This window comes from Pelodiscus sinensis, chromosome 4, assembly GCF_052426305.1.
Source record: "Pelodiscus sinensis isolate ZL-2025 chromosome 4, ASM5242630v1, whole genome shotgun sequence".
Classification (NCBI taxonomy): domain Eukaryota; kingdom Metazoa; phylum Chordata; order Testudines; family Trionychidae; genus Pelodiscus; species Pelodiscus sinensis.
In genome coordinates this window covers 5,970,073-5,990,403 of record NC_143055.1, presented here as the reverse complement: position 1 = coordinate 5,990,403, position 20,331 = coordinate 5,970,073, and the positions used below count along the sequence as shown (strand labels likewise).

The window sequence follows — 20,331 nt, the reverse complement described above, 5'->3', positions numbered from 1 at the left end:
TATTTTGAAATGAGCATTATTCCTCCAGGAAAGTAGGAATACAGATTTCAAAATAACAGGCTTGATGGTGTGGATGCTCTGCTTATTATTTCAAAATAACTCCCTAGGGGTATGTCTACACTACCCTCTTAGTTCGAACTAGGAGGGTAATGTAGGCATACGGCACTTGCAAATGAAGCCCGGGATTTGAATTTCCCGGGCTTCATTTGCATAAGCGGGGTGCCGCCATTTTTAAAACCCCGCTCGTTCGAACCCCGTACAGCGCGGCTACACAGGGCACGAACTAGGTAGTTTGAACTAGGCTTCCTATGAGGAGTAATGGTAGTTCGAACTAGGAAACCTAGTTCGAACTATCTAGTTCGTGCCCCGTGTAGCCGTGCTGCACGGGGTTCGAACGAGCGGGGTTTTAAAAATGGCGGTGCCTTGCTTATGCAAATGAAGCCCGGGAAATTCAAATCCCGGGCTTCATTTGCAAGTGCGGTATGCCTACATTACCCCACTAGTTCGAACTAGCGGGGTAGTGTAGACATACCCTCGTGTAGTCCAGGGTGGTGAAACACTGGAATAAGTTACCTAGGGAGGTTGTGGAATCTCCATCACTGGAGATATTTAAGAGCAGGTTAGATAGACGTCTATCAGGGATAGTCTAGATCCGTGGTCACCAACCAGTCGATCGGGATCTACTGGTAGATCTTGGCACCTCTGACAGGTGATCCTGACTGGTTTGGCCAGGAGGCTATCAAATGCCGGCACGTCACCTGCTCCTCTCAGCACTGCCATGCTGCTCCTGCCCTCTGTCTTGGAGGTTCCCCTCGCCCCTGGGAGCCTCCTGCTTGTAATGCGGGGCACAGGAAGAGGAGGACAGGGATGCTGATGTCAGGGTGCCCCTCCCTCCACTCTGTGCTCCATCTCCACAGAGCTGGGGGGCAGGGATGGAGAGAGCTTGCTGGCTGCTTTTGGGAGTGGTGCAGGGCCAGGGTTGGGGTGAGCCTGCCTTAGTCCCCTCCACCATCACCCAGAAGCCACCTGTGGTAAGCGGTGCCCAGCTGAAGCCAGCATTCTGAACCCCTGCCCCAGTCCTGCACTCCAGACCCCTGCCCCCAGCCTGATACAAGCGAGTGAGGATGGAGTCAGCAGAGGCGAGGCCTCAGAGAAGGCGTGGGAAGGAAACGGGGCAAGGGTGTTTGGGTTTGAGATCGATCCTGGATTGCACTTAAATTCAAAAAGTGATCTTGTGCTTAAGAAGGTTGGGGACCACTGGTCTAGATCAAGGATGGGGGGGGGGGCTTTTTGGGGGTCAAGGACCACTGACTCACAGAAAAATCAGTTGGGGGGGCGCGCACACCACACCAGTGAGAAGCAAAAACAAAAAACCCCTCATTGACTTGGCCCCCCAACTAAGAAGGAAAATGATGCTCCCCACATTGCTCACAGCAGAGCCTGGGGGGCCAGGCTAGTAGATTGTGTGCTCCAGCCTTACGGTGGGGCGGAGCTGGCACACCAGCACAGACTCCCCAATACTGGAAGGGGGGGTACCTTGAGCTTCAGGGGCCGGATCCAGGCAAACTGGGGGCTGCATCTGGCCTCCAGGCCTGAAGTTCCCCGCCCCTGATCTACATGATGCTTGGTCCAGCGGTGAGGACTCTTCGGGTGTGTCTAGACTACACGCCTCTGTCGACGGAGGCATGTACATTAGACAGATCGGCAGAGGGAAATGAAGCCGCGATTAAAATAATCGCGGCTTCATTTACATTTAAATGGCTGCCACGCTCTGCCGATCAGCTGTTTGTTGGCAGATCGGGGCAGTCTGGACGCGCCGCAGTCGACAAGGAAGCCTTTGTCGATTGGCGCAGGTATGCCTCGTGAAACCGGGTTTACCTGCGCCGATTGACAAAGGCTTCCTTGTTGGCCGCGGCGCGTCCAGACTGCACCGATCCGCCGACAAACAGCTGATCAGCTGTTTGTCGGCTCAGCGCAGCAGCCATTTAAATGTAAATGAAGCCGCGATTATTTAAATCGCCGCTTTTTTCCCTTTTTCGAATAAACTAATCTACATGCCTCCATCGACGGAGGCATGTAGTTTAGATGTACCCTTCCAGTTCTAGGATTCTATGAAATCTTATGATCCATCAAGGTAGGCATCAATGAGAGGCCCAAAGGCCTCCCCGAAATTGACATGTGAGAGGAATCGCTTCTCCAGCTGAAAGAGAACAGCTACTTCCTAATGCCTGTCACCAGGCAAGAGCTCTAGGATTGGAAGCAAAGAAAAGTATGTTTGCTCTACAAAGGGGTGGGGTGTAGGCTGGTAACCCACAGAGGCAGCTTTTGGAGTCTTTGAGCTGAAGGAGCAGGGCTCGCTAGTCCCGGCTCCAGAGCAATTTGTGCCCACGTGGGAATGGTTTGACATGCATTTCTACAGCCTTCAACGTCTGGGTTTGTTCCAGCACAACTCCCTTTGCGCTGTCTGCCTGCAGCTGCCAAAGAGATCCTAGCCCATTAGTTCTTGTGAACACTTGCCAAACGGCCCTGCTCAGGGCAATCCTGAGGGAGTCTGGAACAAACTGGGGTCAGGCATGGGTACCGGGAGGATAAATCTGAGTTTTCCTGAGCTCCATAAAGTCCCAGTTCCTCAAGGGGCGCAGAGCAGTGTCTGTCAGTGCTGTGATGAATGGGGAGTCAAGTCAGAATTCCCAGCCAACAGACAGGAAAGTTTCAGCTGCGTAAGGTTATATCAAAATAATATACTTCAAATTAACAGTTAAACCTCGTGGAACGTAAGTAAGGGGTTTATTTTGGAATCGCGCTTCTCTGCCGCATGTAAATGCAGGCTGTTATTCCGGGCTAGTCAATTTCCAAAATGGCGACCAGCCGGGAACATGCTAATGAAGCGCGGGACATTTAAATCCCTCGCTTCATTTGCAATTTCAGTCGCCCTCGTTAGCCTCCCTAGTTCGAACTAGGGGGCTAGTGTAGACATACCCTAACAGATTTACTGGAGCATAAGCTTTCGTGGGCAAAGATCCACTTCATGCATCTGACAAAGTGGGTCTTTGCCCACGAAAGCTTATGCTCCAATACATCTGTTAGCCTGGGAACGTGGGAAGTTTGACCCCCTATAGCACCCAAAGGCTGCATTTGAGGCAGAAGGGAATTCTCTTGCTCACAGGAAAGTTTCTGCTTCTCTCTTCATAATAGAGAAAAGAGGCTCGCTGTAGGAGAGGAAAAACATACCTTGAGATATTTTAAATGAACTCAAACAACCCCCCACTGTGCGTAAGGGGGCGGGGCTGCTCACTGGCCACGTGACTGGGGCGGGGCCAAGCATGCGCCGCACGCCCGAGGCTGGCAGCAGCATGTGCTGCAATCCCCGGCAGGGGCTGCCCAGGTTCTGCGCGGCCGGGGCCAGTGCGGGCATGCGCGGCGCCCCCAGGGCCGGGGCTGGCAAGGGCACCCGGGGGCGGGGCGGGGGCGGGGCTGGCAAGGGCACGCGTGGCGCACCCGGGGCTGGCCATGCGCCCGAGTCTGGCACCTGCCGCACGCCTGGGGGCGGGGCCAGCCCAGATTGCTCCGCGGGTGCACGTAAAGGGCCCGGCGGGCGCCATGGCGCCTGTGGGCACCGGGTTGGGGACCATGGGCTTAGATTGTAAACAGGGCCGCATTATGACTTTCATGGGCCATAGGCACTTTTACTTTCGTGGGCCCCTTCCTCCATAAAAAAAAAAATATATATTAAAAATTATTTTGATATAACTTTAAATACGTCAACATTTTATTATTTTTCTGTTTTAGGCAAAATTTAATAGATTTTCGTGAGCCCTAAAAGTTTCATTTTTTTCTGATGTGAGAAAACAATTAACACATTTTCTTCGACTCTAAAAGTTCATTTTGTTTCTTCTGATTTTAAAAGAAATTAAAACATTTTCGTGGGCCCCTAAAAGCATCGTGGGCCCTAGGCACTGTGCCTACTGGATAAGTTGGCCCTGATTGTAAAGCCTTTCCATTGGGGGCAGGGACTGTCTTTCTGAGATGTTCATCCAGCACCAAGCAAAATAGGACCCTCACCGCTTGATTGGAGTGTCTAGCCACCACCGCAAAACAAACAATGAAATGAAACGAAACATTCCAGGCATAAAATCTATGTGCCTGTTCCTCATTACGATAACCGACGGTGAAAGCACTCGTGTTTCGCTAGACCGGTGGCTCTCAACCTTTCCAAACTACCCTTTTCAGGAGCTGGATTTGTCCTGCGTACCGCCAAGCTTCACCTCACTTAAAAACCACTTGCTTACAAACTCAGACATAAGCATATAAAAGTGTCGAAGCACTCTGCTACTGGAAAATTGCTGGCTCTCTCATTTTTGCCATATAATTATACAATAAATCAGCTGCAGTGTAAATACTGTACTTACATTTCAGCATATAGTACAGAGTTGAGCAAGATAGCATCCATGAGCTGCATTCGACCTGCCCAGCCGTTGATCTGGCTCACGGCCACCCTGCCAATCGACACCCGGGGACAGAGGAGTGCGCAAAGTCTCATCCCCCATGCAGTGCCTCGAGGGAACCGCCAGCTGTTCAAAAATGGCAGGTGGTTCTCTCTAGGCACCGCACACCCCCGACAGGCTGGGAGCGGGAGGGCAAAGACTTCACGTGCTCCCGCACCCCCAGGCCAATCAGGATCTGTGGGCGGGGGAACATGTGACGTCTCCTGGCCCCGCCCCTTCTGGGGCAGCCTGCAAACACTTCCAAAATTTGTCAAGTGCTCCCCCTTCAAAAATTGCCCACCCCGGTATAGTATACGGAGCAGTATAAACAAGTCATTGTGTGAAATTTGAGTTTTTGCCGACTTTGCTCGTGCATTTTATTGTAGCCTATTGTAAAACTGGCAAATATCTAGATTACGTAAGGACTTCCTGGAAGAGCTCTGTGTATCTCTGGTTGAGAACCACTTCAACAGACCATCCAAAACGTACTGGACTGCTCAGATAAGAAGATTATGAAGGCAACGTAAGCAGGTGGGAAATATTGCCTAGTGGTTAGGACACTAGCAGACTTTATGAGATCTGGTTTCTCCTCCCTGTTCTGCTACAGATTTCTGATATGACTTTAGCAAGTCCCTTAGCCTCTCTGTGCCTCAGTTTTCTAGCTGTACACTGGGGATGATAGCACTTTGGTACCTTCTGCATGTTGTGGGAGGATAAATACACTGAACAGATCGTGTGGCGTTGCAATGCTACAAGAACATAAACCATATTTTAGGTAAAATGGGAACCGATTTTTTTCCCCCAAATAAGGTATTTTTAATGGATTACAGAATGTGTAATTTTGCTACTCACTGTGTGTTCGGGTGCCATTTGATGGGTTTTTTAGTCTAACTGGATACTTGATTGGAAAGTTCATAGGATCAGAGCTGGAAGAGATCTCTGGAGGTCATCAAGTCCAACCCTCTGCTAAAAGAAGGTCCGATCCCAACTAAATCATTCCAGCCAGGGCTTTGTCAAGCTAGGACTTAAAAACCTCTAGGGATGGCGATTCCACCCCCTCTCTAGGGAACCCATCCCTGTGCTTCACCACCCTCCTAGGGAAATAATTTTTCTTAATATTCAACCAAGACCTCCCTCTCTGCAACTTGAGACCATTGCTCCTTGTTCTGCCATCTACCACCACTGAGAACAGCCTCTCTCCATCCTCTTTGCAACCCCCCTTCAAGTACAGGCAGTCCCCGGGTTACATGGATCCGACTTACATCAGATCCCTACTTACAAACGGGGTGAGGCAACCCCGCACTAGCTGCTTCCCCCCTAGCAGACCAGGGAGACGCGGAGCGGCTTTTCTCAGCAGACACCTCAGCTTGAGAATAAAGGACTGAGGGAAGTGAGGTGTGGGAGAATAAAACTGAGCTCTGGAGAAATGTTTGGCTAGAGTTTCCCCTACAATATGTACCAGTTCCGACTTAATACAAATTCAACTTAAGAACAAACCTACAGTCCCTATCTTGTACGTAACCCGGGGACTGCCTGTAGTTGAAGGCTGCTATGACATCTTCTCTTCTGAAGATGAAACAAGCCCAAATCCCTAAGTCCACCTAAGTCATGTGCTCCAGCTTCGTGATCATTTGTTGCCCTCCGCTGGAGTTTCTCCAATGCGCCCACTTTTCCCTTCAGGCACATTCAAACCGGGAAGTCGCAAACTCTTCCCCAGACTTTTCAGACAGATTCTGGTTGGGGTGGTCTCGTGAAACGAGAATTACCCGAGCGATAGAAACGGAAAGTGAACTTTGTGCCATGCTTCCGCTGTTTGGCAGCAATTGTGATTGCTCGTCAAGCTTGTTAGCCAAGGCAGGCGTCCCGTCTGAAAGGAGGTGCCCCCGAACTCTCGGAAAGGACTGTGTACAAGGTCAGAGAAAACTCCAACACATCCTCCACTAAATGTCAATGGATTGCCGCGTGATGGCATTTTAATGAGCACCAACGGCTTGTATTTAGTTGAGATTTCAAAATCAGTGCAGACAAAGTGACACGGGAAGGAAGAGAATCATACTTAGGCTGTTTCATAATAGCAATGAGCCTTCCCCCCAAAAAAGCTAATAACTGCAATTAGGAGCCAAAGGAGACAGCGACGCATGGGCTGCTGTCAGACAAGTATGTCCTAAGTGGCTAAAGGATTTTAAGGAAGGCTGTAAGTCATCACTCACAGGCACGGTGTGAAGGCCAAGATTAACGTGAAGCCACTAACTGCTTTTCGCCCCCTTTTGCTTTGCTTTTCAGTGGGCTCTAGAGGCCAGGCTGTAGCCACCCAGAAGCCAGCTCAATATTCCAGGGTCTAGAATTGTCTTTACTACAGAACTTGGCCGTTGGAACCCGGAAAGAACAGTCCTCTAAGGACGACTTCTGGGAGTCGGGCTCCACCAGACCCTGCCCAAGGGCCCGCGGCGGCTGTCCTGAACGCCGGCGGTTGGACCAAATGCTCATACAGACGCACGTTTAAACGACTTTTTTAACGTGGCCTAACCCAGAGTCCTAAGATGTCAGCCAGACTCTTTCTATTGATGGGGAGCTTTGGGGCTGAACGGAGTATAGGGCAGAAATACGAGAGTTTGAGGGGGGAGAACCATTGCTGGGCAGGGGCTGGGCACAAGTGGGGGTGACAGAGTCGGCCTCGGGGGTGGGGGAGGAATGTTCCAAAAATCAACACGCCAACCAAATGGGCCATATCTTCTTTGGCTCAAAAGCATGAGGGGATTTTTTTTTCCATTTGGATTTGTCCCCTGGCCGGGGTCTCCACAGACATGCAGGAAGCTACTAATCCCCGTGGCAGCAGGGCACGATGGCCCCCATAGCCACCAGAGGAAGAAAGGGCAGAGCATCTGTCCTGCAGTGAATGGGGAAGAGGGTTCCCTCGAAGGCCCCGACCTTGCTTCTTTTGCAAGAGGGTTGAACAGAAATGGACAGGACGGCAGGATCAATTCGGCACATGGTTTAGCAGCAGTGTTTCTCAGCCTTGCTTGCTGCCTTCCTAAACTGTGTCAGGTCCCAGGGACCGGCAAGGAGGCTGCCACAGACCAGTGCCAGGCCGCAGATCGGTCATCCTTCCTTCCCCGGAGGTCAGCGGGGCTGTTCTGACCTAAACCAGCAGCAAGGTACAATCCACGTCCTCCCCGAATCATGACTGGCAGCCTCTTTTATAAATAACCCCACCCCACTCCTATCCCACCACCCACAGATGGGGCTCAGCACCCGACGGGACCTCCAGGCAGCGGTGAGGGGTCCGAACGCTGAATCGCAGTTTGCTGGGGCAGGCCAGGCCCCATCCCTGACTCTAGGCCTATAGAGAGCCACACTCCAAGAGCAGCCCCCGTGGCCGACACCCCTTTTGGCAGGTCCCGTTCGCCAGGCCCGGAATGTAGCACCATGTCCCCCCCACAGCAACTTTTACTCAACCCCCAGTGACTGGGGGGCAAAGGGGGGGCGCTTCAGGGTTAGAGTTTCCATCTGCGTGCCCTGGGACAGGCAACAGTGACCGGGCTTAGCACCCGGACCCGAGCTCAGCTGGGCTCTACTGAAGAGATGAAACAGGACAGCACAGAGCAGCCAGAAAGCATGACCCGCGCTGGTAATGCCCCTCGCTCCTGCTCACCCTTTGCGTGGGCCCATCTGCTCCTAACCGGCGGGGTTACCCCCACCCCAAGGAGTTCCTCAGCGTCTCCCCTGAGCTGGGCCATTTCCACCCACTCCAAGGGTCTTTGGCCAAGAGACGCCCCTGCCCATTTCATAACCCTCCAGTCTCCTCTCTCTTGCGCCTTCCTGACCAGCCTCCGCAGGTGACCCCAGACCCAGGTGACCTCTCCCTTGCTGGACCAGTTATCTGTGGCCTCCTTTCTAGGGTGCTTCTCTTGGAACAGAGGGCTGACCCGCCATTCCTAGCCTGGCACAGCTACCCCTAGGCAGCCCTGCCCAGTAGGGAAGTAAATGGACACCGGAGAAGGCAAACACACCCCACATTCAAAATGGAGCCCGCAATCTGCCACAGAGCCGTGCAGAAGGTTCACACCATAACCAGACTTTGTAAGCTCAACGCAGCCATCGGCCCCAAATAAGCACATCACCCCCCATTGCCCCCCCCCCCACACACACAGAGGATTTTCACGGGTGAGACTGTGCACACCGCAGACAGATCTTGATGGCGTTAGGGCAGCTCCGTACCGCGCCCTGCAGGGCAAAACTGCCCCAAAGTAGGAGTGAGTGGCACCTCGAGAATCCTGCGGTAACATGGAGAAGGGTGTAGCTCTGTCGCCGAGTGCGCTGGGGCTAGAGAAGAGGGCCAGGATGTCCCCAGTGCAATTGCCCCAGGGCTGTGGCATAGCCAGGGTGTTATGCACCCAGGGGAGGGGCAAAACTGCACAGTGGGGGCAGCTGCGGCTCCCGAGCCAGGGGTGCTGGGCTCCTGGACAGACCTTTCAAGTGCCGGCTCCTGCCGCCCGGCCCCGCCTCGGCGTTTTGTCTGCAGGGAGCAAGTGGCCTGGCAGCTAAATTGGTGCCCCCCCCCCCCCCCCAGTGTGGCACTCGGGGACAACTGCCCCCATCCCCACCTCGCTACGCCACAGTAACACCGACCAGTCCAGGACTGGGGCAGTGTGAAAATGACCAAACTGCCCCTTGGCAAATCATGTGTCGGGGGCGCAGACTCACCACCCTGGTGCCTCCAGCCGGCTGCTCTGGGAATTAGCCTGTTGGCTCGTGGGACACCTCCCTCTTGCTGGTGTCTCCCCATGTTCCTTTGATGACGGTGTCTTCTTCCGGACAGGGCCCCCCGGCAGTGCCCACGCCGGCGTCCGAGCCCCCCTTCCAGGAGCTGGTGTTTCTCCTGCTTGCACTCCGGGGTCCGCCCCTCCCCAGGGCAGCCTGGTCTCCCCCATGGAACACCCAGTTCCGCTGCCTCAGTGACCCACTCTCAGTCTTCACATAGCCCGGCAAGCTGCCGTCTGCAATGGCCACTCAGCACTGGCAAACGGGGGTGGACCTGCTGCCCCGCCAGCCATGGCTGCCCCTTGGAGCCCCTGTAGCTTCAGGCCCTGCCGCCTTGCTTGGCCACAGCCTCCCCAGTCCTGCCTTCCTTCGCCAGCCCTGCCCTACCTCCAGGAAGCCTCCTGCTTCCCTGGCAGCCAAGTCCCTACTACTCTCTGCCCAGAGCAGCACTCAACTCTCCCTCCCTCTCCAGGAGTCCTTTATATGGCCCCCAGCTGGGCCCTCATTAGCCAGAGCTGCCTCAGCTGGGGCTTCGCGCTCAGCCCTCCCTCAGAGCCAGAGCTGCACCAAACACCCCTCATGAGTAGTATTACTATTACAGTAGCACCTAGAGGCCCCAGCCAAGATCAGGGCCTTGGGGTGCCAAGTGCTGCAAACATACATAATGAGAGACAGTCCCTGCCCCAGGCTGCTTCCTATTTCCATAGCCTGGAGAGTTAACACTTCCGATAGCACCTCCGTTTTACAGATGAACAAAGACAGTATCCGGATGTCGTGTTCTAAAGCCGGTCTCCCCTGCCTTTAACACCTCATCGTTACGTCAAAAGCTAAGAATGGGTCACGTCCCGCCCAATTCATTAGCCTCATTCCCACCAGTCCTACAATTGTCAGGTACCTTTTTTTTTCCTGTTATAACTTGGTTTCTGTTATTCCTCTCCGGCTCATCTGAGGAAGTGGGTTCTGCCCACGAAAGCTCGTGACACTCTCTACATCTGTTAGGCTCTGGCGACTCATTGTTTTAAAAGTTACAGACTCCCCCAACAGCCCCTCTGAGGCTCTTTTACAGATGCTACGTCTACACGTCTACAAAAAGATATTTTGGCCTTGGAAAGGGTTCAGAAAAGGGCAACTAAAATGATTAGGGGTTTGGAACGGGTCCCATATGAGGAGAGGCTAAAGAGACTGGGACTTTTCAGTTTAGAAAAGAGGAGACTGAGGGGGGATATGATAGAGGTCTATAAAATCATGAGTGGTGTGGAGAGGGCCGATAAAGAAAAGTTATTTATTAGTTCCCATAATAGAAGAACTAGAGGACACCAAATGAAATTAATGGGTAGCAGGTTTAAAACTAATAAAAGGAAGTTCTTCTTCACACAGCGTGTTGTCAACCTGTGGAACTCCTTGCCAGAGGAGGCGGTGAAGGCTAGGACTATAATAGAGTTTAAAGAGAAGCTGGATAAATTCATGGAGGTTAGGTCCATAAAAGGCTATTAGCCAGGGGATAAAATGGTGTCCTTGGCCTCTGTTTGTCAGAGGCTGGAGAGGGATGGCAGGAGACAAATCGCTTGATCATTGTCTTCGGTCCACCCTCTCTGGGGTACCTGGTGCTGGCCACTGTCGGTAGACAGGATACTGGGCTGGATGGACCTTTGGTCTGACCCAGTACGGCCGTTCTTATGTTCTTATGTTCTGTCCACTGGCAGCTTGTTGCCCAAGGACAGCCATTCTTCCGCAAAAACTCGCCGGCTGTCTACACTGCACGAGCGTTCTTCCAGAAGTCAATTTACAGTCCAGCATTGTAAAACAGGGCTTCTTCTGGAAGAGTTATTCCTCTACCCACGAGGAATAAGCCCTCTTGCACAAGAGCTCTTCCAGAAGAGGCCAGTGTAGACAGGCAACATGAATTTCTTGTGTAAGAAGCCCCGATGGTTAAAATAGCCATCTGAGCTTTTTTACGGAAGAAGGTGTCTACACTGCCATGGATGCTCTTGCGTAAAAGCACATGGCAGTGTAGACGCTCTCTTGTGGAAGAGTTTTTGCACAAGAACTCTTCCGCAAAAGCGTTCTTGTGCAAGAAGCTGCTAGTGTAGACGTAACCATGGTGAATCGAGGTGTATAGCGACAAAATGATTTGCCCAGGGCAGGTTTTAAACCCAGCTGCAGTGCCTTAAACAAAAGCCACCCTTTCCTGTAGTTCAGAATCGGTGCCAATTTCTAAGTGCTCCATATTATTTTAATTTCTCTCTCCAGTGGTTAGCGAGCGCTAATATTTTTGGCTCAGCCCCAGCTGACCTGACCTCTCAGACACTGCGCAGCACATGAAAACCCTCGCAGAGATGGAAGCTGGCAACAGTGTAATAAAAAGCAGGGGGAGGAAGAATGAAATGACTAATCAAAGCAATAGGCACTCACATAAAAATCTATCCAGGTGATGAAGCCGCTATAAATATGCCCCGTCAGAGGTTCTGTATAAATAGTCACATTAAAAAAAATGAAAGAGCAGATTAAAAATTACTCAGAGTCTATAGTCCAAAAAAATTGACTGAAGAGTGACACGCTAAAGATTTTTTTATAGGCCTGGGCCAAATTTATTGGAGAGAAAAGTTCATTATTTAGTAATCCCACATTTCAATAGGCTCGGCTCTCCATTAACCCTCAACGGTTCATGCACTAAACTCCCCATGAACTCTGGGCGTGCTGCCTCAATGAACCGCTGAAAAATTTTGCTGAATGCTCACCCAGCATTTCATAGATGTTCATCATCATTTATACAGACGTGAATCCGAGCTCAGCTGGGCACAAGTGGCTGCACTGATGGAAATAGAGGTTTAAGGTTAGGGATAAATTGCCTCCCCAAATACACACACACACACACGGGACACCATCTCTTGTGCAGATGAAAATTCGGATGTCAAGCTGAGAGTGTGTGTGTGTGTGTGTGTGTGTGTGTGTGTGTGTGTGTGTGTGTGTAAAAGATACATTTGCTTCATGAAACTGGGCTCAAGGCACCTTCCGAAACGTACACCTATCTCATTTTCATCAGTAGCCATATTGTAGCCTTGTGCGGTTAGGTTTTTGCATCATCACTAAGGTCCTCTCATGGACTGATAACTGGTTAAAAGACAGGAAACAAAGGGTAGGAATAAATGGCAAGTTTTCAGAGTGGAGAGAGGTAACTAGCGGAGTCCCCCAAGGGTCCATCCTGGGACCAATCCTATTCAACCTATTTATAAATGATCTGGAGAAAGGGGTAAACAGTCAGGTGGCAAAATCTGTAGATGATAAACTGCTCAGGATAGTTAAATCCAAAACAGACTGTGAAGAGCTTTAAAAGGATCTCACAAAACTAGGTGACTGGGCAACAAAATGGCACATGAAAGTTAATGTTCATAAATGCAAAGTAATGCACATTGGAAAACATAATCCCAAGTATACGTACAAAATGACGGGGACTAAATTAGCTATTATCACTCAAGAGAGAGATCTTGGAGTCATTGTGGAGAGTTCTCTGAAAAAAATCCACTCTGTGTGCAGCAACAGACAACAAAACAAAGAATGTTAGGAATCATTTAAAAAGGGAGAGAGAATAAGACAGAGAATATCTTATTGCCTCTGTATGAATCCACGGTACGCCCACATCTTGAATATTGTGTACAGATGTGGCTGCCTCATCTCGAAAAAGACATCTTAGCATTGGGAAAAGTTCAGAAAAGGGCAACAAAAATGATTAGAAGTTTGGAATGGGTGCCATATGAAGAGAGATTAAAAAGACTGGGACTTTTCAGTTTAGAAAAGAGAAAGCTAAGGGAGGATGTGATAGAGGTCTATACAATCATGACTGGTGTGGAGAAAGTGAATAAAGAAAAGTTATTCACTTGTTCCCATAGCATAAAATCCGTGCACAGTCTGACTGTGTGTTATGTGAAGAAATGTTTCTATTTGTTTGTTTTAAACTTGCCACCTATTAATTTCAGTGGGTGAGCTCTCGTTCTAATGTTATGAGGAATAAATAACACTTCCTTATTACTTTCTCCACACCAATCATGATTTTATAGACTTTTTTCATATGCCTCCTTCGTCATCTCTTTCCCAAGCTGAGAAGAGATTCTTAATTTTTCCTCACATAGAAGCTGTTCCATACGCCTCCTCATTTTTGTTGCCCTTCTTTGTACCTTTTCAAATATTTTTTTCCAGATGGGGTGACTAGAACTGCACACAATAAAGATGTGGGCATGCCATAGATTTATACAGAGGTAATATATTTTCTGTTTTATTATCTAGCCTTTTCCTAATGATTCCCAACATTCTGGTAGCTTTTTTTGACTGCCGCTGCATACTGAGGCTACATCTACACTGCAGCTCTATTTTGGGACCAGAGGTATCCCAAAATAGCTATCCCATGTCTTAACAGCAAGCCTGTTATTTTGAAATGTAACGGACTCGCTATTCTAATTTTCCTGTAAACCTCATTCCACAAGGAGTAAGGGACGTTTCAGAATAGTGGGTTATTTCAAAATTTGGTGTTGTATAGACAGCGCCAAATTACAAAATAAGCTATTTTGAAATTGACTCAAAATAAGCTATGCGATTTGTGTAGATCCAATTGCGTGGTTTATTTCGAGCTACAGATGCAGTGTAGACACACTGAGTGGATGTTTTCAGAGAACTATTCGCCATGACTCCAAGATCTCTTTCTTGACTGGGAACAGCTAATTTCAAGCCCTTTTATATCTGTATTATCTGCATTTATCAACACTGAATTTCATCTGCCATTTTGTGGCCTAGTCACCCAGTTATATGAGGATCCTTTATAACTTTTCACAGTCTACATTGACCTTAACTATCTCGAGTAGTTTTGTATCATCTTCCAATTTTGTCACCTCACTGTTTACCTCTTTCTCCAGATCATTTACGAATATGGTGAATAATACTAGACCCGGAACAGACCCGCTAGGAAACACTACTATTTACCTCTCTCCATTCTGAAAACTGACCATTTATTCCTACCCTTTGTTTGATCCATGCGTGGACCTTCCCTCTTATCTCATGAGACCTACCTTTGCTTAAGAGCCTTCAAAGGTTTTCTGAAAATCTGGGTACACTATGTCAACTGGATCCTTCTTGTCCACATGGTTGTTCACCCCTTCAAAGAACGGTAATAGGTTGGTGGGGCATGATTCCTCTTTACAAAGCCATGTCGATTCTTCCCCGAGAAATTGTGTTCATGTAGACGTAAATCAAGACCTGGAAAATCTTGGAAAAGTAATAGTAGACCTTTATTATTTGTGGCAATTTGAAAACTCTCTCCTGCTATCATCCATGTGTGGTGCTGAGGGCAGAGTTCCCACGGGCTACCACCTGGCTGACAAAATTGTGGTGTTACACTGCAGGATCCCCAGTTTCCACACCATTGCAAATTAATTGGGGTCTTAAGGATCAGACGATCAGAGTTAACAAGCTCCACTTGGAATGACGTCAGGGTTGAACAGAGGCTCTTCTGTACTAAAAGCACAAGCTGCTGCCACTTGGCAGCAATAGTGGCTTTATCCATACAGGCTGAGCCGCTACCAGAGAGGGGTGGAAGTTGATGCCACCCTAATCTGTTGGCATTTCATGCCCGCTCTGTACCACAGATGGGCACAGCACCTGAGAACAGAGCCCCATGAGTCTAATGAAACAATTGTGAAAAGATGAGAAAAATATTTGCCTTGCATGTGAAATCCATCCTGGTGAGTCACTTAATGCAGGGGGATTAATTACTCCTAGGAGGCAGATCAAAATATTGAGTTTGGAGGGGGAAAAAATAATGGAAACCAGCCAATATAAACATTGTTCAGTGAAACGGAAACCCACATGTCCCTAGATAGATCTGAATTATCCTGCAGCCAGGAGGTAGGTTACAAGACACAGGGCAGTGTCAGGAGAAAGAAACTAGAGGTCCACTCATCAATTCACATCAGGCAAAAACTCTTCAATGTCCCCATTTCAGAGCGATGCTTGTGTCAATGCTTCCCTACTCCTGGAATGAGGTGTAACAGGTAATTCGAACTAAGGACTTAGTTCAAATGACCGTTTAACTGCCACGTGTAGCCGCGGGCAGTTAGAATCATAGAATACATAGAATACTAGGACTGGAAGGGACCTCAAGAGGTCATCGAGTCCAGTCCCCTGCCTTCAAGGCAGGACCAAATACTGTCTAGACCATCCCTGATAGACATTTATCTAACCTACTCTTAAATATCTCCAGAGATGGGGATTCCACAACCTCCCTGGGCAATTTATTCCAGTGTTTAACCACCCTGACAGGTAGGAACTTTTTCCTAATGTCCAACCTAAACCTCGCTTGCTGCAGTTTAAGCCCATTGCTTCTTGTCCTATCCTCAGAGGCCAAGATGAACAAGTTTTCTCCCTCCTCCTTATGACACCCTTTTAGATATCTAGTCTGGACTAGTGGCATTTAAAAATGGCGACCGGACGGGAACATGCAAATAAAGCCCGGGATATTTAAATCCTGGGCTTCATTTGCAAGTTTGAATGCCTACATTAGCCTCCCTAGTTCGAACTAGGGGGCAAGTGTAGACATACCCTAAGGAATTTCAGCAAGGACTGCCCAGTGTCAGCGTTCCTATATTCAAGTTCCAAAAGAAACTAAAGAAATTAATTTAATTAAATAACTTTATAAAATTTGATGAAGAAAACGAATAATCTCATTCGTACAACAGAACGCAGCTGTTTTATAACCCACAAATAATGTCTATAATTACAATAAACATAAGTAAAGAAAAAACTAAAGGTGAAATTTGAATAGTTCAATCCACACAAGCACAGTAAGAAAAGACTGAGGTGCCAAGAGCTTAGATTTAGTTCACCAAAGTCTCAGTTTGTGCCTCTGATATCAACTCTGCACCATATGCTGAGTCTGAAGTTTCTCTCCACTTCCTTGTAGGGAATCATCAGCTGGAGTCCAGGCAGACTCTTCCTCTGCTATGGTCACTGCTAGGCAGCCAGCTCACCGATTAACTAGGTCTTTAGTAGACCTGCTAAATCAAACTCCGGAAGATTGATTGTGGCTGCATCATGAAGATCGATCTTCCGCATGGTGAAGGCATGATATGAGTTTATTCCTCTCTCCTACCCAGGAAAAGCTCACAAGTGAACAGACTTAAAGAACCCCTGTTATAAGAAAATTTAAAAAAAACCCGAGAACAACAAACTAGAAATGACTCTTTCCCCATTGCTACATTGACAGAGGGGCTGAAGATCCCCACAGACTGAGAAAGTGAACTAGAACAGTTTGACTAAAATCAAAACAGCATTTAAAGCAGACAATGAACAGAAGTTATTTCCCCTCCCAGGGTCTCCTAGCTCTAAGTAGCATCACCCGTGATTCCGGGTAGAGCGTTAACAACATCACTACCTGCTGCAGAGTGAGGAACAGCAGCCACTTCTCTGCTCCTGGTTTAGCTTCCTCCAGCTCACACAGGCCTTAGAAAAGCAGCTACCCTGCCCACTTGCTCATGAAGTCTGATCCCAAACTACTGGACCCAACTCCAGAAGCTTCTGGGTGGAGGCTGAATCTGTCCCGTAACAGTAACACTCAACTCTCCTACCTCTCCCCGCATAGGGGTCTCTTAAAGAGATAGCTCCCTATTAAGTGCACGGGTTACACCTACAGGCCACATAGGAGACTCTGGCACCCATTGTGCAAGGCATGGAGAGAGACAGTCCTTGCTCCACATACCTTCCCCCCTAAATAGTGCTGGTAGAAAGTATTAGCCTCATTTTGTAGACCGGGAACTGAGGCACAGAAAGATGAAAGTGATTTACCTAAGAAGTCTATGACAAGTAGCACTTGATCTCAGCTCTCCTGAGTCTTTTAACCACCACATATTCCTTAGTCTCAACTTGTTCATGCTTTTCAAAAAAGACCCAAATCTACTGAGCCCAAGTCTACACTACAGGGGAAGGTCAAGTTAATATATGCAATTCTAGCTATGTTAATTATATAGCTGGTGTCAGCATACCTTCATTTGAGTTTCTGCACCATCTCCACAACGGAAGATCAATGAGTGCACTCTCTGAATTTTATTTAGTGGGTCTTTAGTAGACCTGCTAAATCAAACTCCGGAAGATCGATTGTGGCTGCATCATGAAGATCGATCTTCCGCATGGTGAAGGCATGATCTCAGTTTATTCCTCTCTCCTACCCAGGAAAAGCTTTCTATAAGGGCTGTATCAACTAGGTGAGGGGGTTATTTTTACCTCCTGCTGCAAATGTTGATGCTAGATTCTGATCTTATACTGTTGTAAAGATTCAATCTGACTCCCAGGAAATCAGACTCTGATGCAGCCCTGAATCAGAGGTAGTTCCAAGGACACAGTAATATCGTAAATCTAGCATGAGAGCAGAATGCTAGAATGCCTTTACTTTAAAAAAACGGGCCTGATTCTGACCTCCTCTAGGCTTCACACCAGGTCTAATTAAGTTACTCCTGATTTATACCAGTGCAAGAGAAAAGAATCAAGGCCTATTTGTAATCACAGACACTCCCTACAGGCAGGACTGGCCCGAGGTATTCTGGCGCCTGGGCACGGGCACGCAGTGCTGCCCCTCGGCTCACGGCGCATGTGTGGGCCCACCCATGGGGAGTGGGCCTGCCTCCCTAGGGGACGCAGGCCTGACCCCGGGGCACATGGCGCATGCGCGGCCCGGCTACAGCCGCTGGCGCACGGCCTGGGGTCTGCCCCTGGGGCGCACAGCGCAAGTGTGGCCCAGTCCGGCCCGGCTGTCGCTGCTGGTGCGTGCACCGGGCCGTGTAGGGCCCTGCAGCAGTGAGGGGAAGGGCGTTGCTGGCCGGTGCTGCAGGAACCAGGAACATGGCGCCTGATGGCAGCAGTAAGGGATGCCGCGCACCCCTTACAGCTTCCATCAGGCGCCCCCCATCGGTTGGCGCCCTGGGCAGCTGCCCGGCTCGCCCGTGCCTTCGTCCAGCCCTGCCTGCAGGTGACATCAGCACTGTTACCTTCTGCAGCCTGTCCAATGCCGCGAGCTTTCTAATCAAGACTAGGGGGTCTTGGAGACCAGGCAGAGAATAAAGCTTATCTACATCAGCCGCTTAACATGCGACTCCCGGGATGGCAAAGACTCATTAGTATTCTTCATCAGTTTTGCCTAATGGATTACTTGACCCAATTCCTAGCTATGCTCCGGATGGAGGGATTCTTAATGCTGGCCGAGCATGAGGGTCTATGAACTATGCCAACTAGCAGCCCTCTTTTAAAGCCAACATTTAACCCAGCTATTAGAACAGCAATGACAACCACGAAGGAAGCGTTTAAGAATAGAACAGACTGGGATTAAGGGACAGAGAATTCATATCCAGACCTCATCACTTTATTGGGCGCTGTCGGCAGACAAGACACTGGGCGAGATGGACCTTTGGTCTAACCCAGTGTGGCTGTTCTTATGTTCCTATAACCCAGTCCCCACTTTCACATACTTCTGACAGAGGTGTGAGCCAGGCTGGATTCCTGAGAACATGGGTTACCCCTTGGACACTTCCTTGGCAGGACTGGTCTCTAAGCAGGGATCAAGTCGCTGGAGCAGTGATGATAATAGTAGCCAATTAGTCCATTTTATCCTCCTTTTATCATGGTGTTTTGTGGTGTTAAGGTCATTTCGTACACCAATGCCTGCATCACAAAGGCATGCTAAGGGTCATAGGCTTAAGACCGGGTGATGCAAGTGGGTGACTGAGGAATAACCCTTCGCCACTAAGGTCACAAGAGTTGGAAGTTTTAATGCGCATTGTGGTGTCACTATACTTGAACTCCTAGGCCACCTCCACAGTACAAGGAAGATCAGAGTCCTAGAATCATAGAACGCTAGAACTGGAAGGGACCTCGAAAGATCATCAAGTCCAGTCCCCTGCCCTCACGGCAGGATTAAGCACCATCAAGATCATCCCTGATAGATGTCTGTCCAACCTGCTCGTAAATATCTCCAGTGATGGAGATTCTACAAACTCCCCAGGCAATTTATTCCAGTGTTTAATCATAGAATCATAGAACTGGAAGAGACCTCAGAAGGTCATCAAGTCCAGCCTCCTGCTCTAGGAAGGACCACCCTGACAGGCAGGAAGTTTTTCCTAATGTCCAACCTATACCTCCCTTGCGGCAATTTAAGCCCGTTGCGTCTTGTCCTGTCATCCAAGGCCAAGGAGAACAATTCCCCCCCTCCTTCCTCAGGACATCCTTTTAGATACTTGAAAACTGCTCTCATGTCCCTTCTCAGTCTTCTCTTTTCGAAACTAAACAAGCCCAGTTCTTTCAGTCTTCCCTCATAGCTGGTGTTTTCTAGGCATTTTTGTTGCTCTTCTCTGGACCTTCTCCAATTTCTCCTCATCTTTCTTTGAATGTGGAGCCCAGAACTGGACACAATACTCCAACTGACGCTTAATCAGTGCAGAGTAGAGCAGAAGAAGGTTGATCCAGAGGTCGATCTTCTGGCATTCAATTTAACAGGTCTAGTATAGATCCATAAATTGAATGCTGAGGGCAACTTCGGCTGTCATCTGCTTTTCGTGAGAAGTAAGGGAAGCGGACGGGAGCATTTGCTCAAGTTGGCCTGCCGCTGTGTGGATGGCGCGGAAATGTGATTTAAGATACGTCGACTTCATAATGTTAGGATTTTATGGGTCCCAAAGAGTCAGATTCTGGGCAGAATCAAGGGTCTTCGATACTTCAATTCAATTCAATTCAATAAGACATTCAATGTGCACAAAGGGAGAGCACCGGTACAAAATCAGCCAGAGCCCCTCGAGCAAGGAGCCCCTCCCCTTGCTATTTTATAGCACATGGCAGTTACGTAACTTGTTATGTAACCTGTTATGTAACACAAACCTCTAAACCAATCAGATTTAACCTTTCCATATATGGATTTGTTCGTCACATGCTTGTACTTCTCCACTCCACATGTTGAACTTGCTCCCCTCCCCTTAGCCTTTTCTAGACTGTTCCTAGGGTGGTGAGCCACATACATACCTTTGAAATCACATTGGCTGTGTCTAGACTGGCCAGTTTTTCC

The 20,331-nt window shown here is 49.0% G+C and overlaps 1 long non-coding RNA gene across 1 annotated transcript in view; it reads right to left on the bottom strand.

The window, feature by feature from the left end:
- The window catches only part of LOC149524478 (uncharacterized), a 61,946-nt gene extending 42,348 nt beyond the window's left edge, over positions 1-19,598 (bottom strand). The window contains exons 1-2 of the long non-coding RNA XR_016349335.1: positions 18,746-19,598; positions 14,303-14,498 (exon numbers count right to left, since the gene is read on the bottom strand). This is a non-coding gene — a long non-coding RNA (uncharacterized LOC149524478). The remainder of the gene's footprint in view (positions 1-14,302; positions 14,499-18,745) is intronic.
- Between the last annotated feature and the right edge of the window lie 733 nt (positions 19,599-20,331).